Below are 17172 nucleotides of genomic sequence, written 5' to 3'. Positions count from 1 at the left end.
ACTTAGTCCTTTAATTTTGTTTTTTTTTTAATTAAGAGGCATTTAAAACAGATGTCTGCGCAGAAAAATAACGACTATAATAAAATACTGCGTCGCTGCCAGATAAAACTGTGGCACTGGAACAAAGTTGGCTCCGCTGAGGAGATAAATCCCCGTTTTCTGCCAGAGGGCATTTTTGGATTTGTGCTAACACGCGGCACAGTGGTAATGAGATTCAGTGAAACTCAACAGGGGGAAGCTGTAAGCGCAGCAATATGACTTGCTGCTGGCAAACTCGGTTTGCTCGAAAATAGTATTATTCAGCAATTGTTTCTGCTGCAGACTTTCAGTACAGCAGTGGTAACAGTTCACGCGCTGGGATAATGAAACGGCAGCCGTAATCACACGGCTAAAGCTTTGAATGTTGAAATGTTGGAAACTGAAATAGCTTCAGCGATCGTGTTTGTTGCCACATCTTTGTACTCAGTGCTGTAATCTACGTCCATGGTTCTCTGGTGGCACGTGGAGGAAAAATCAGAAATACTGTTCTGTTGTATATACCAGGATATGTGAATGTTAATGCAACCAAAAGAGAACGTTCTATAAAGGTTAAATAAAGGTTATGACAAAGTAACATTAGGAGAACGTTAATGCACCCAAAAAAGAACATTCTACAAAGGTTGAATGAAGGTTGTGACAAAAGCAACATTCTGAGAACTGAATGTGCAACCAAAACCAAACATTAGGAAAACTTTCCATGACAACTATAGAACTACCTAGTGGAAACTTTCAGGGAACGTTCCTGCAACTAAAATGTAACGTTCCCAGAACCTTCTGGGAACCAAAAATTGTTAGCTGAGGTACAACCAGATGCTTGTCATTAGTTTTTTATTATGTTTGTTGGTTTTTTTTCCCACCGTGTGTCTGATTGCACTGTATAATTACAATCAGTGGCTCTAGTACATTTAATGACTTCACTTCTCACAGCTTCACTCATGCCATAGTTGCTCTTAACAGTTTTGTCACATTCAAAATAAAGTTATTGGTCAAAGGGTTTCAATGGTCACGTTTGTCTCCACCTTATATGAAAACAGTGTCCCTTCAAACCACTGTGGTATGATGGGATGTACGATAAGTGAGAAGAATTGCCTCCATAATTATTGATAAACCAATAAAGAAAAGAAAGAAACATCTAAATAATGTCCGGTCATTTGTTGCTGCAGGCTCTATCATTTTTGATGTGAAGCTCCATTATGACTTTGAAGCTGCCAAGCTTTCATTCACTATCTCATAATTGCTCATCATTATTAGATGAGCGCCCCCTTTGGCCAACAATCCCCACTTTTCTGCTCGCATCAACTATTAAAGTCAGACCAATTTGTGTTATATGGTGATGGAAAATCATGAAGCCGCTCTCTGAGGCCTGATCCTGCCACCGAGCATCGCTGTTAAAGTCCCGTTTGATGATATCCATCCGTCCGTTCTGCTGCTTTACGATGAAGGAGGACATGATGCAGACTTTCTCTGGACTCGGGCTGAATTTATGGCCGTGACATTTTCTGTCATTATGAGGCTTGGAGTCAGTAAATCTGTGCGGGGGGGAAAAGTTTTAAGTTCACAAACTTTTGGGAAAAAATGCCGGCAGTGTTAACCGAGGTGAAAACGGACAATAGTGTCATAAAAAACAAGGAGAAGGCCGCTGTCACTCAAAAACACAACGCCACAGTGGTTTTGAGAAATGTCAGACAGTCTTGTGGACCACAAACATTGTTGAGTAGTAAAAAGTCATTTGCACAAAAGGAAATACTCATTGTACTACATTGTAATACATAACAGTAAATGGATAGTAAATAGAAAGTGGTAAAATAAAACACAGCTCATTCAAAAACTATTATTATTGTCATTTGTCTCTGCTGTCTTTATAGTATTTTCGCTGTGCCTAACCCGACTGGGGCAGAGGACTGATCACTCAACTATGCAGTCCTCCCCAAGGTCGACTCTCGGCATCAGCAGAGAATGGAGCCAGGCATCTTGACCCCTCTCCCTTTTTTCTCCAAAACCCTTTAAATACCATAACTCTGGGATTCACAGGCAGACTGACAGAGGACTATACTATGAACATCTTCTTGCTCATGTTCTTCTTACATCTGAGCTGCTTCCAATAAAGCTTTTCAACTCATCTCTGACTCCAGGAGCTCCATCCTTGGTTGTCTCACTGATAATCAAATCTCCGCAACAATTATATTATTATAAGGAATGATCAGTAGCATCTTCATTATCATGACGTCGTGTCTTTTGTCTCATCCCATCGCTCCTCTGGGATTGGTTCCAGCTCCACACGTGTCCCTCATCCCGTAGGTGGATGAAGGGTGGATGAGAACGTAATGATAGGATTATATTAATGAGAAGCTACATCAGAGGGGACAAACTAGCGGCCCGCGGGCAACATGTGGCCCCACAATCGATTACATGCGGCCCGTCACTTCCGATAGCATGTTACTATGACAACATGGCTCGCAACCTTCCTTTAAACAGAGCGTGGCTGAGGTGATAGAAAATGGACAGAATCAAATGCTAATGATCAATTATTTATTTTGCATTATAAGTGCGTCATGATTGTGAGGTTTGCATCGTTCCATATTAAAACAAGCACTTTTTCTTTGAACTTCTGTGAAATAGCTTCATGAATAAACCCTTATTGTGGTATCACGATGGAATAGTGTGTAATAACTTTAAGCTCATATTGCCCACCCACTACTACAACTGTTTTTTCTCTGTTTTTTCCCTCTAGACCGGCCCCCTCTAGACCAGACTAGATGCTCATTGGCCCCCAGGTCCTTTGAGGTTGACACCCCTGAGCTACATGTTGTATAGTAATAGTTGTTGTACATGAGCTGTGGTTCAGAGTGCACTGGGATACATAAGTAGAATAAAAACAAGAGGACAGAGAGGAAAAGCACAAACTAGGAAAATAAAGTTATTGTCATGATAAAGAGCTCAAAATTGTATTTTGGGATTATCAGTTCAAAACAAGGAAAAGTCAAAGTGATACCAGCTGTCAGTACAAGCGTCCCTGCTGCTGCTGCTGCTGCTGCTGCTGCTCATCAAGTCGAGCGATTTTTCTTATTTTGAATCCAGAGGCACCTGTGAAATAAACAGTCCCACGCACACAAACACACAAACACCTTTGGATTGCAAATGAAAGCAATCGCACAGCAAAACTCTCGGGTTATTTGAGGTGTCACTTTTCTCCCCAGCTGCCAGGTAATACCAACAATTAGTCTCAGCTGTTTCTTCTTCTTTTTTTTCCTCTGGGGGAATGTTTCCTTCTCCGTGGAGAAAACTCTCTCTCCCATACACACACACACACACACACACACACACACACCAGATGCCTCACCACAGCCTGAAGGCAGCAGTGTTTTCTTTAAAACTCCACTTTAACAGACTCCCCACCAATTACATAATAATCTAATCGATTTGGCTAAAAACAAACAAGTGGATCCAGAGATAAATGGGAAATGATGTGTCTTTTAAGACACAGAGTTGTTGCTGTTTTCCTCCTTCTTATATTTTAAAGGTCTTGTAAATAAAATATCACAGAGAGCCGGAGTCGACAGACAGACAGCAGCCACTGCGTCTGTGAGGGTTTCTGCTTTGGCACAACAGTGTTCTGTGAACAAAATATTGACCAGAAAAACCATCAATTACTTTCAGTATGGATTAAATTCTCTTGAATCCAGTCACTGGAGATGCATAAGTGTTCTGTGTGGTGCCGCTTCCAAGTCTGGATAAACGGCAGAGGTTGTGACAGGAAAAGACTTCCAGTAAAAGATGAATAAATAAATTAGGAACATTTTTGATAAATAGCACATTACACCTGAGGCACAGGGAAAATACCAACTGTAAAAATGCTTGTGGTTGTATTTATATTGTTACCAATTTTTTTTTTTTTTAAAAAGTCAGAAATCTTTTTCCCTCTGAGAAACAACTGTAATTTAAAAGATTTTAAAGATTAAAGTCAGAATTTTGAGGGAAAACTCCTGACTTAAATCTCAGAATCGTTTTCTTTTTCAAATCCTCTTCCATACATTTTTAATTTTTCTTTTCTGTTTTCTTTTATCAGTTTCCCATTAATTATAAACTTGTTGGAATTTCTTTTATCATTATTGAGGTTTGAAGTTGATTAAATATTTAATAAAGACATATACACGTATTAATTTGAACAAGAACTCTTAGGATTTTCTTCACAATGATTCAAACCACTTTGCTTCTTGAAAAACACATATCGTACGTATATATATACACTTCTTACGTTTTATGGAACAAGCATCATGTCATGGAATTTCCTGAGTGCCTTCAAGCTTCAATAACAAGGAATGATACATGAGAATATATGTGCCTTTATGGGCTGTTTGAAGAGAAGCACTTCCTGATGACGCTGCAATATTCTCTTTCATCTCCCCCAAACACAACAGAGAGGTGAAAAGAGAGACGAGCGCATGACAAAGTAGTCATAGAGGCATAGAGGGGAAAAGAACACATTAGGCTAATGGAGGAAGCCGGTGGACTGTTGTTCATCCAAACTCCATCTAACATCCCCCTGCTCGCTAATGTATCGTCCATTCAAGGCGTGTTGGACAATTGCTGTCCTCGCTGAGAGATTTTTTTATGGATGCTTTGTGGAATTCAATACTCTGCTGAAGGAGCTCCACTCTGAGGTCTGAGCGAGGAGGTAACTACACCAGGTGTCAGGTGAAGCCGCAGCACAGGCCGACAACAGGAACAGAAACATCATTGATTCACAGTACAGGCTGATGAAAACTACTTTTTTTTTTTTCCTCCCCTGATGAATAATGAAACTATAATGAATCAGCCCAATTCGACCAAAAATCCTCTCAATTATATGTTGTTGAAGGATGATTCTGAAAAGATGTGAAGGAAAGACAAGATAATCCATCCATGACATTTACGATGCTACAACAGCAAAGACGGTCAAAAAGTAAAAAGGTATTTAATAAAAACGTTTATAAAAATATTCCCTACAATTAATATTTTCCCCTTTTAAAGACAGTTGCCTCGAAAATCCATTTATATGTGTAATTAAGGGGAACATTTACAGTGATTCAAAAACAAAGACAGTCTAAAGTAAAAAAGTATTTAGCACATTTTGAAATCTATGAATATACAATAAAGAAAAATATCCATCCAATATACATTCATTTTGACATCGATCATTACACATTTACACATTGAGAATATTAAATGTTAAGATAACAAAATAAGACAGAATATGCAGTAACCAGCACAACTTTAATCTTTACATTGTAAAGATTTCCACATATGACATTTTTTCCAATTCTCCACACAACTAACAATTAGTCTAAATTTAAGAATCATGAATCATTCTACTGTCATAAAAGAGAAAAACAGGCAAAAAATAATTCATCAAAATAGTTTTTTTAGCGATTCATTTAGTCAATTACTAATCAATGGATTGTTGTTGCCCCCAGTGATATGTTGCTCATACTTCACAAAAGGCACTAAGAAAATAAGTCGTCTCTCTCTCTCTCTCATGCTGATGCTAATTAAAAAAAAACTGAGAAGCTTTGTTCCGTGACTCAGATGTGACGATAATACATGATCTGAAAAGAATCCAGACCTTAAGTGCTGAGGTAATAAATCTCTCAGAACCATCATCAAAAAGGTTTGAAGTGAGCACAGAGAAGCTCATTTACACTGTTTACTTAACAAAAAACATCAATGAGCAGTGAAGTGGACTGAAAAGTTTCCATAGGAGAACAATCAAACAAAAGGCACAAGAGAGTCCTTCTGATGTTGCTTTTCTGAACACAACTGTGGACATTGGGTCACAGTTTTCGATAAGTCGATACCACAGACATAAAAACAAAGAAACCGCTTCACTGAGAAATACACAGAGTCGTGTGGAAGACTTAATCAACACCATGTGAAGTCGTTTGTTAGTGGATTTGCAACAGACGTTGGTTGAGATTAAAAATTACAGCTTTAATGAAGCGGCGGAAGACGGTTGATCATAAAAAACAATCTGGAGATCACGAGGAGGCCGATGGCTGACACATGTGGAAATGTGAGTGGAGAATATATAGTGGGCTAACGAGGAACAGGTGCCACCAATACAGCACAGGTGCTGCTAACGAGCTAACAAGAAAAAACATGGTGTAGAACCATGTTCCCACGGCCCAACTGCAGAAGTCATTTAGTCTCTTCTGGAGTGAAATGAGCCTAATATTATTCTTCATTGTTAAAAAACAACAACATTAAAAAAAAAATACATATATATATATATTTGTAAAGGATGCTAGCATAAAAGTCAAGGAAGTAGCAGCTTATTCAGACTACTTTTTTAGTCATTAGTAATATTTACTGGATCTTAGTGTGTTTGCCATTATCTGATAATACATTTTAAAGCAAATAACAATAATAATAATAATAATAATAATAACATTTGATTTGATTTATAAAGCACTTGACATTTGGATACAAGCCTCAAAGTGCTACACGTAAAAAAAAAAAACATACCTCAGACTAAGAGCTAGCTTAAAAACATACAAATGTCGGGCAATACAGATATATGTGTGAATAATAACGTTCATTTATACTGTCCACACATGCTGAGGTCACAAAAACATCTTCATGTGAAAACCCAAAAACCCACGTGTAGTGAGTCAACAGGTGGCGGTATAATTAGAACTGTAAAGCCTTGTTATCCTGTCAGAGATGAGCCACTGGGAATATAAGAGCCCAAATAAATCAACACTTTAACAGTCTGTCCTCAACCCAAACCACACCATTATGACCATATGACCAAGTGTTTTAAAAATAAATGAATTACAGCAAACTGGTACCTTGGGTAGCGACACGCTCATTTGATGGTACACCTCAGCCACAGTAAGTCCATTTATTTATGTGTTATTAACAATGTCAGTAAGTTACTGCACAGCCAAGCTTTTACGCTCTGCAAGAACAGAGAGTACCTTGTTCTTTCTCTCAGGGTTTGGGAGTTCTCGCAGGTTGTTCTCGACACATCATCTGCTCAGAACCTTTGGTTTTTAAGCCAACTATTTTGTAATTGATCAGATATTTGAAGAGGGCATCCTGGCCAGAACTAACTTTTGTTCTTGTTCTTGCCACCTCCAGAAAACAAGCACCTCTCTCTGTTCTTGACTCTCCTATGGGTCAAATTTGGGGGTTAACTCAAACAACTGTCTAGGAGGATGGGTTGATTCAAGAAGATGACAGGGAGGGTGTATATTATATATATAATTGGTTGTGTTCAAAGTCTGGCTTGTGGGCCAATCCTGGCCATTGGATAGGTTTTATGTGGCCTTAGACTTTATTGTACTTTACTTTAATACTGTAATGTACTTTTTTGTGTTTCCATCAGGAGTGGTACAAAAACCATTGAATTTTTGCCACTCCTCTCTTGGGGTATTAGGTACGGTATGGTCCAGGTGGAGCGAGACCGACTCCACCAATGTCAGTCAACTGATTGGGTGACAGAAAAATCAGTAGCTTGTGACGAGTGTTTTCCTCGACGCCCGCAGTCTATTCTCATACAAATCTTGGTGTCTCCGCACTGTTGTCGCACTGCTATGACGTCATGCTACGTATCTCACAGACGCAGCCATCAGAAACAGCGCACATGAAAGAGGCACAAAAAGAGGAGCTATTTACGAAAGGTTCATGAGTCAAATATAAACATCGCCAGAGAACGCCACAAGTAGCTAAGATAAGCGCTAAACGTGGCTCGCCCTCTTTTTACAGAGGGCGAGTCCATTAAAGACGGTGTGATAAAGATGATGGATTATGTTTGCAGTTGGGATGCACTAAATTTTAATAAAATGCAGTGAATTTCCATGCGACTCGATTATGGTCTTCACTATTACAGGACGGGCAGTTGACCCTGAGGTATTTTTACATTATGTAGTTTAAAGACCCCCTCGTATACATCATGTATTGATATAAATGAATACCAATAATCGGACATTAAAGGCTGCTTGTGTTGAACAGACGGCATCTGAAAGTGCACTTTCCTCGTCCAGCTGGCGTGTTGTTAGCAGTAAATGCTTATTAGCTTTTAGATTGATGCATACGTCTATGAACCTCTGAATGCTCTACACTTTAGATGCAAAGGTAATGAGCGAGAGGACCAAAGGAAATTCTTTATCTTACAGCAGGTCAGTAAATTACAGGTCTAGGTTGAGTAGAAAATGGGCACTTAGTCATTTATTTCCTCCTACCTCCTTTAAGTGCTCACGGGGAGCCTTGACACGCGGACATTGGGCAGATCTTAGTCCCACGTGTCCTCGGGGACTGTGATCATGTACCGGGGAACAGGGCCAACATGATTGCTGTCACCTTCCTATTATTATTATCGCAGCTGTGGGCACACAAAACAAAACAAAACACAGACAGAGGTGGAGGCAAAACAACAGAGAGGAGGTTCACTGACTGCAGACACTTCTTTTCAGGTAGGAGATCGATACAGTTAGTGTGATTTACTGTAGAGAGAAGAAAGATCATTTACACTGAGAGCACAATAAAGTAGAGTGTTTCTTCTTTCGCTTAGTCCACATTCACTCTGTGAAATGTTAGACTTTTTCTGAAAAACTTAGCCACAACTGTATTTTGTATAACTGTAGTGAGTAACTTAAACTTAACTTAACTTAAATATACACACATGTATGTAAAATACACTGTCAAATAATTTCATACAATTGATTTTCGGTCTCTGCCTAGTTTTCAATAAGCCACTATGACTACACTAAAATACAGAGATGTTACTACATAAATTACTCGAATTATAGAAATTGATCCCATCACAACACGAATATTTTAAAAAATACTTCTCATTTGGCCATGTTGAATCCTGAAAGCTACTACTAAAAGACAATGACAAAGTTTTTGTTCGACCTTATATCAGGTACTTTTATATCGCTAACGTTGCCTTCCAAGTTCCGCCTTTACAGAAACAAAACAAGAAAAATGCTTACAACTTGCATAGAGTCAATTCTGATCAGAATCAGAATGAGAAAAACTTTGTCAAAACAGAAAATAATCTTTGATGAATATACTCAAATATACCTATTGATAAAAACTAGTACATTTACAAAACAAGGTAATGTAAAAGTACATAAATGTAAAGCGACACACTGCATGCTTGAGTGTTTTTTAATGGCTTATTGTTTGTTTAAGATAATATAGTATAAAAATGACATAATTGGCGTTGACACTCAGCTAGTAAAGTGAGACGACAGCAAACAAGTTGGAGTGTGACTGAAATGTCTTCAAAATGCTGAAATGCACTGTGGGTCCCTATCGATGCTTTGTTTACGTTACGTTTGTTAATTACAAGTTGAGAAATGGTCAAATTTCCAAGCGGCAGTGTTAGCATTTGGTCGTTCAAATGACATGATGCTAATATTACAACAGTGACGCTAGCTAATCAGTTCATTACAACATTTCAGCTCTTGGACCATGTTGTTGTCCCTGTTACTGATGCATTGATCAAATGAACATCACATCGCCATCACTTTAGCAACATTAGCAACCCTTGCTACATAGTTCTGCTCCACAGCATTAAGTGTTAAAGCGACGTCTCTCATTTTCTTGTTGTTTTAAACAGAATTCTGACCATGACTGTTAACTGTCATGTTTATGTTGCAGTTCTCTGTGGGCTGAAGCTCGTTTGTTAACATGGTGGAGTTACGTAAATGTGTCTGACCACGTCCAGTGGTGGTTTGGTGGTTTTGGTTTGTCCTCATTCTCAATGTGTCTTTTGTGCATTTACACCTTTATGACCGAGTCAGTTAGAGCACAGAATAACGGCAGTTACAGACTGAGCCTTCACGCGCCCTGGTCGATGGTTTCTAATATTTATTTCAAGTGTGTTGTTGCTCTGAGGGGAAACTTTTTATTTATTCTTTTTTTTTTTAAAAAAACATTTATTTGAGAACTGAAGGACCATAAATATTCAAGGGTCTGTTTGGGTTTCATCCAGTAGTTGCTGTTTTCACGTCCATAGTTTTATTATTTATTTTTATAGTGGCCTTATTTCTTTTAAAGTGATGTAATATTTGTAGCACTTTTATTTTTCTTTACCAAATACAAAGTTCATTATAAAATACAATTATTATTATTACAACTCAAAACAATGACCCTCAGTTTGCTACATCAACAGACTAATCTTAATAAATATGTATGTATATATATATATATATACATATGTATATAGGTTAGGGTTATTTAAAATGTATAAATATGTTTAAAAATCTGTTTTTATTTACTTCTTTCTATCTGAAGTAAAGAAAAATAAAATGGTATGTTATTCATAAAATAATAGAAATAATAGAGTAAAATGAGAACTTGATGTTTCAGAAATGTTTCTTTATTACCATCAGAGCTTTGAATTGGTGAGAATTTACACAGTATTGAGACACTATATTGCCATTTACTTGGATACTGTAAGCAACATTGGGTCAAGCCTCTGTCCTCTGAGCACTTTTCTTAATCAAATCAGTCCTTGAATCTTCTGCATATTCAGTCCTATTTATAAACCCTCTCTCTTAACCTTTTGACCGTCATGTATCCATTTTGAAAAAACAAAACAAAAAAACAGCCGCAGTGGCTTCACCACAGAAACGAGACATCCGTAACGCTGCATCTGCGATAAGTGGCAGTCCATTTCCTTTCACATTAGGCCTCAGCCAAAGGGAAACTTCTTTTTTTCCGTCTCTCATTGTGCACAGCAGCATATCTGTCTTTCATCTAACCCAGTGGCTCAATCAATTATGCATGTTAGCTACACACGCCTTTCTTACTCAAGTACACGAGAGCATCACGGCTGACGTCGCGTAAGGCCGTGATGTGTGTGTGTGTGTGTGTGTGTCGCCTTTATTTCACAGATCCTGACTAAACCTTCACACTGCTACAGGTGTCACAATGAGACTTCTCTGTGTCCTTTTAGAGCTCTGCATTCACCTGTGAAGGCTTCACAAAGCATGAAAATACATTTTTAGTCCTCCAGCATCTTTAAAATGTCATGTCCACTGAGGCAGTAAACAAGTACAACAAAATGTTTCAGCCCCCGAAAACCATTTTTCTCCACCAGCCTCCAACTAGAAGTGATGGCAGTTTCACGCTAAAGCCACACTTAGAATTCAACATTCAAGATGTTTATTTGCACGTTGTGCATGAACAGATATTCCAGACTCATAAGAAATCTTGTGCAAAACCTCCAGAGTCATTCATTTGAAAGGCAGAGAAAACAATAAACAAGAGAAAATTACAAAAATAAATATGCAAAAAGCAGTCAAGTCAGATATGACACTGTATAAAATAACAATCAAGATATATACAAACCTGCTACCTCAATAAATATGCAGTTTCAAGGCAAATTTACTCATTTTACCTGACTGTATGTACCTGAGAAAGCACAGATTAAACGATCCAGTCAAGACACAGGACAACACAATCCAATCCAAAGATTTCAGGGATTTGGGATCTCACAGAAACTGACTTCAGAATATAAACAGACATTGAGGTGGACTGTCGGGGTCATCAAATAATAGCAAAAATCTGTGAATTAAGTCATGACTGAGAAGACGGAATCAACTTGTTCTTGTGCAAGATATGGTTCTAAACAAAAGTATGCAACATCCTTTACCTGTCAACACTCTCATTGGTTATTGTCATAAATATAAACATGTTTAATACTTACAATTTAAAATCAGGAAGACTCTGATGTATCCAATCACACCATAATCCCTCACATTACAGGATAATTTGGCCAGGTAATCTGTTTAAATCAGGCCTAAAATCAGCACCCACAATTGTTGGAAGGGCCAGATCACGACCAAAATCTGACCAATTATCCTATAGTGTGCCGCAGGGCTTTAGTGAAGAAGGGGAATGGTCTGCAGAACACAGAGTTGATGGAGTAGGTTCTCCTCCAGGAGTTTGACTGGAGGGGACGATGAGGACTGGTCGAGTAGAGAAGGTAAGAAGAAGCTGAACAGGTAGTGAGGCTTGTGATTGTTCCTGGCAGATGATGAAACACCAGGAGAGGGTAAAAAGTATCTTCAAACACAAAGGTGCATATTCATTCTGTTGTGTTTTCATGTGTTCATGGTCCTACAAAGACACTGTGGAGGCAGGGTTCATGCACACAGGTGAATCACATAGCATAGCATGGAGGTGAAACAGGACACACAAGGAAAGTAAGTAGACAAGGAGAACACATTGTAGGAAGAACTGTAAGTAAAATGGAAACTGTCATCAAACAAGGACAAAAAACACAGGAAATCAACTCTTAAATCAGTGAAAATAACAGAAAGTACATTGTAATAAATGCTACGAACAAAAGTCCAAACTGAATAACTAGCTTATGGGACTTTGGGTCATTGGGTCATGAAAAATAGCAGATAAAGGTAAAATTAATGTCATGACCTGATCAATACTGGAAACCCAAATGTTTCTACAAAAGTTCTGCTACTTCCTGTTGCTGCTCTTGTTTCACCATAAAACAAAGGCAGAAACCTTCAAAGGAACAGTTCTGGTTACCAGTATGGCTCGGGCGAGGAACCTTTGAGACACTGACAAGCGCAGAGTTGGGATCATACAAGAACAACAACGTGACTCAGTGACAGAAGAAGTTGGCTGAAGCCGTTTCACCATGAGTGGGAGCCAGATCTGGCACAGACCACTGGTATCAGCCTTTGTTCAAATAATGCAGCAGCTTGTGATGTTGATGAGAGATTACACAGGTGGATTTGGTGTGAAACTGAACTGCGCTTCCACAGCGAACAAACAACCAACCACACAAGGGAGAACAAAGAACAGGGAGGAAAAGGGGATGGAGAGAATCTAATTATAACACGGTGGCTATTAAGATGCAGCTAATTCATTTTTCTGGGAAGACTTTCCATTTTCCATTTTTGTCACCAAGCTGAATGGATTTTCTCTGCTTCAGCCAAAAAAAACATTCCTTAAAGGTTCAATATTTAATATTATTATAGTCGTACATATATTATTAGTATAAATAGCATTATTAGTATAAATAAAACATGTTTTGTTCTTGTGGCCTTAGAATAAGACTTCATTATGTATAGGTAAGGGTCTTGTTTTACAGAGGCCACCATGTTTCTACAGAAGGCAACATAGACAAAGTATTTCATCTTGTGTCTGTGAGGGCCACCGTAGTTTCCTGACTCGCTTGGGTAAAAGATTAGGAGAACGGATGATTCTTTGTTTGTTACAATCTTCTTCTTCTTTTGGCTTCTACCTTTAGAGGTCACCACAGTGGATCATCTGCCTCCATCTTGTCCTCTACCTTGTGTCCTCCTTCACAACATCCTTGAACCTTTTCTGTGGTCTTCCTGCTTTTCCTCCTGCCTGGCAGCTCCATCTTCAACATCATTTGTCCAGTATAATAAGTATCCCTCCTCCTCTGCACCTGAGCAAACCATCTCAGCCTTCACTCTCTGAAGGCCTTTTTTTCTCCAAGGTCTCTCTTTCCGCAGTCCAAACACATGCAGAGGTTAATTGAACACTGTGTGAATGTGAGAGTGAAAGGTTGTTCGTCTCTGTGTGATGGACCAGAACATGACATTACCTCTCACCCTGTGACAGCTGGGATTGACCCTCGTGTGGAGGATAAGGCAGGATGGAACTGGTCTTTTTCCATTTCCTGAACCACAACGTGAGAAACACTAACACCTGAGAGACTTCACCAAAGAAATAAAAAACAACCTTCTCCACCACTGACTTCTCAATGTATCAATGTAACACACTTACAACGTCAGATATTTTACTTAGCGTTCGCAGTGAACTGTGGCGGCTGCTCTACTGTAATTGTGGGGGCTGTGCGGAAGAAAGTAATTAGATCTGTGTTTTGCTCGCAGCTCTCTGTTTTCCATCCATTTTTTTACTAAATGGATTTGTCAAATCCCTCATTCTTCTTCTGAGCAGAGGTCCAATTATGATTATATTTGAGTGGAAATAATTCACCGGCCTTTGACTGTTGGCTGTTGTGTGCGCACTAAAATCCACACTGGGTGCTTGAATGAATTTGTGCACGGTTTAATTTAAAGGACACATTTTTTTTCTTATGGTGTGGTTGCTTGGGTGTTGAGTCGCTCACTCACGACTCGTGTCTGTGTTGTTTCTGTAACCAGACTGCTGACCACATCCTGTGCTGTTGTGATTCTGTTTTTTTCTTCCTTTTTCCCATCAACTGCATCCGAAACACGAGGTTTCCAGAGCAGGAAGAGAGTCCTATCAAATATTAAATTGTGCTAAAATGCTCCTTTGGGCGGCTGCCATGGAAATATGGACTGTCATTTGTACTGTACTTCTAATTTCTTGTTGATTATCTGCCCACAAACAAGGCGAGAGGGTTGTTCTTATGTGTGTGTGCAGCTAATGGCTTTTCCTTTCATTACCGCCTTCCTCAGAGTGCACAGAAACGAGCCTCCATCAATGAAAAAACGTGTGGAAATGATTCTGAATGTTTGTCTAAACTTTACAAGGTCATTTTCTCTCCACCCCGCATTCGTTGAAAATTACCATGGGAGGCTGAGTGTCTTGTCTGCGGTGGTCTCAGATGCCGTTTCTGTCCCTTCATGTCTTATTAATTAACCCCGCCTGGTCCTTTCAGAGCCATCAGCGGCAGGAGTGCGTTACCTTGGTAGCCACTGATAACACTCGGTCTCCACTGTGTGTGTGTGTGTGTGTGCATGCTGAGAAAATACTGGTGACAGTAGCGTGGCTCTCAATTTAATTGAGGTATTTACAGTCATTCCGTCGTCTAACAAGCAGAATTAGAACGTAGAAACAGTTGCTTTATCCGAACATCTCTATCTACAGAGCATTTCAGTGTGCACACGCTCACTTTCACTGAAAGGAAAAACCTACAGATTTAACTGTATATGCTATGCTTTTATCTGATCAGCAATCTTCCGATTTTGCACAACTGTCAAGGAAATGAGAAAAGTATCCTTGGAATTTAGGCCATCAGGCTCAAAATGGATTCTGGTCGTGAAAGGATGACTCAGCAGAAATGGTTATCTGTGGGGGAAAAAAAAAAACTGTGAATTTAATAAACAAAGAAAAAAAGTGTGAAGTCTGACTAAGGGTATACATGCAGGAGTAATCAGACTATGAATCACATTATCCAGGTGTGTTAGTCTGACTAAGAGCTTGAATTTAGTCGAACTAACATGTTTACATGATATTAAGAAAACTGAAATATTGTCTTAGTCTGACTAAAATCTGACTTTTAAAATGCATGTAAATGCACTGACTCATGTATTCCAATCAATATACCTAAAAGGGGGATATTTGTAGAAATCTATTTGTGTTATTACATATTATATGTGTTATTTTTATCATTTTTAATTTAAGATTTTGAAACATACAGAACATTGTATCTGAATTTCAGTGAATCCTCCTTTAAATTCTCTCCCTAATGTATTCACTGCTATTTATATTCATGTAGATACTTATATATATATGACTGTTATTTTTTCTGACACTTTACGGCCCGAGGGAGACTTTTATCTCCTTACGTCTCAACTTTGATGTGCAGAAAAATGTCACACAAAGAGATTTTAAGGCCTTGCGTAATCCAAAAAAAAAAACACAAGACGACAAGAATAATAATCAGTCGTCGAGTAGATATAAAACTCTGCCTGTCTGTGTGGATCAATTGCTTTTTTTTGTTGCGTATTTTTATTTTAATGCGTACCTTTTTTTGGCCGAGATTGATTATCACTGCGAGACAATGGGGCTCATTACGTCGCAAATGCCCAAACAAACCTAATATGGATCCAGAAAGTCTGCGTGTGATTTATGATCGTCTGAGCCGCTCCCTGGCACCGTTTGAAGACATTCTAAATTTGTGACGCTGCTCAGCTCTGTGTGTGTCTTTATTCACAAGATAGTAGCTCCATATTTTGTCGTGTGAAGGCTTTTTTTTATTCAAAGTTATAAAGGTGATATATGAAAGAAGTATATTAGTGTACATGAGGACATAAAATGACCTTAAAGTTTCCTCCAGAGACTAAGAAAATGAGTCAAATCCATATACTGGCTTTAAACCACTTTTCAGGTGTAAACCAGTGTATGTGTATGTTCTTGATTAATCGACAGCACTGTACATAGTTAGGCAGAAACCTTTACAACTTTTTAGATAGCAGAGAAACCCAGCAGTTCACACAATGAACAAGCACTCAGCATCAGTGGAGAGAAATCACGGACAGAAGCAGACTCAAAGATGCACGGCAATCTGCCAAGACAGGTTGTGGTGAAAGGAAAAAGGACAGAGTTGTATCGTTATAAGTATTGTATTGTTATAAGTTTAGACAAGACTGTTCTGAATAAGTTATGACATGAACTACAATGTCATTTATGCAAGCAGCAGCAGCAGCAGAGATTGTTGATAATATATACATATATATATATATACATACCGATATAGATACCGATAATAATAATGACAATAATACTTGTTTGCTCCGTGAAATATCAGAAAATGTTGATCGGTGTTTCTCAAACCTGGAGATGATGATGTTCTCAAATGTCTTGTTTTGTCCACAAACCAGAAATTATTCAGTTTAATGATCTGACACATTTAAGAAGCTTAAAAATCTGAAAACTTCTTCAAAAAGCACCCAAACGGATCAAAACAGTTGACAATGAATGTACTCACTGTGTAATAATCAAATAATTTTTGCAGCTCTAGAATCTAGTCATGCTTTTTGTTGATTCAAATCTTCACAAGATATACAGTGTCAAGATGTGGTGCTGAGTGTACATTAATGAGAAATAAAATGAACTTTTTTGATTTTAGCAAATGGCTGCAATGAAACAAAGGGTGAAAAATTGAAAGGGGTCTGAATACTTTCAGTACCCACTGTAAGTGCAGCGTCTTATTTCCATATTTTAAAATAATCTAGCTGTCACACCTGTGCAATGTTTTAAATTCTAATATTTTAAAAGCTTTACGCCACTGTTGAACATAGTTGCATTTATATCTCTTGCTCAAGAACTTATTTCACAATACTTATTAATGAATCAAAGTTGTAATGTTTCTTGAAACAATGTAGCTGTAAAAATAATGAGTTGCATTTTTCTTGCTGTAGTGACATCTTG

This window comes from Solea senegalensis, linkage group LG21, assembly GCF_019176455.1.
Source record: "Solea senegalensis isolate Sse05_10M linkage group LG21, IFAPA_SoseM_1, whole genome shotgun sequence".
NCBI lineage: Eukaryota > Metazoa > Chordata > Actinopteri > Pleuronectiformes > Soleidae > Solea > Solea senegalensis.
Note: the sequence above shows the minus strand (reverse complement) of the source record.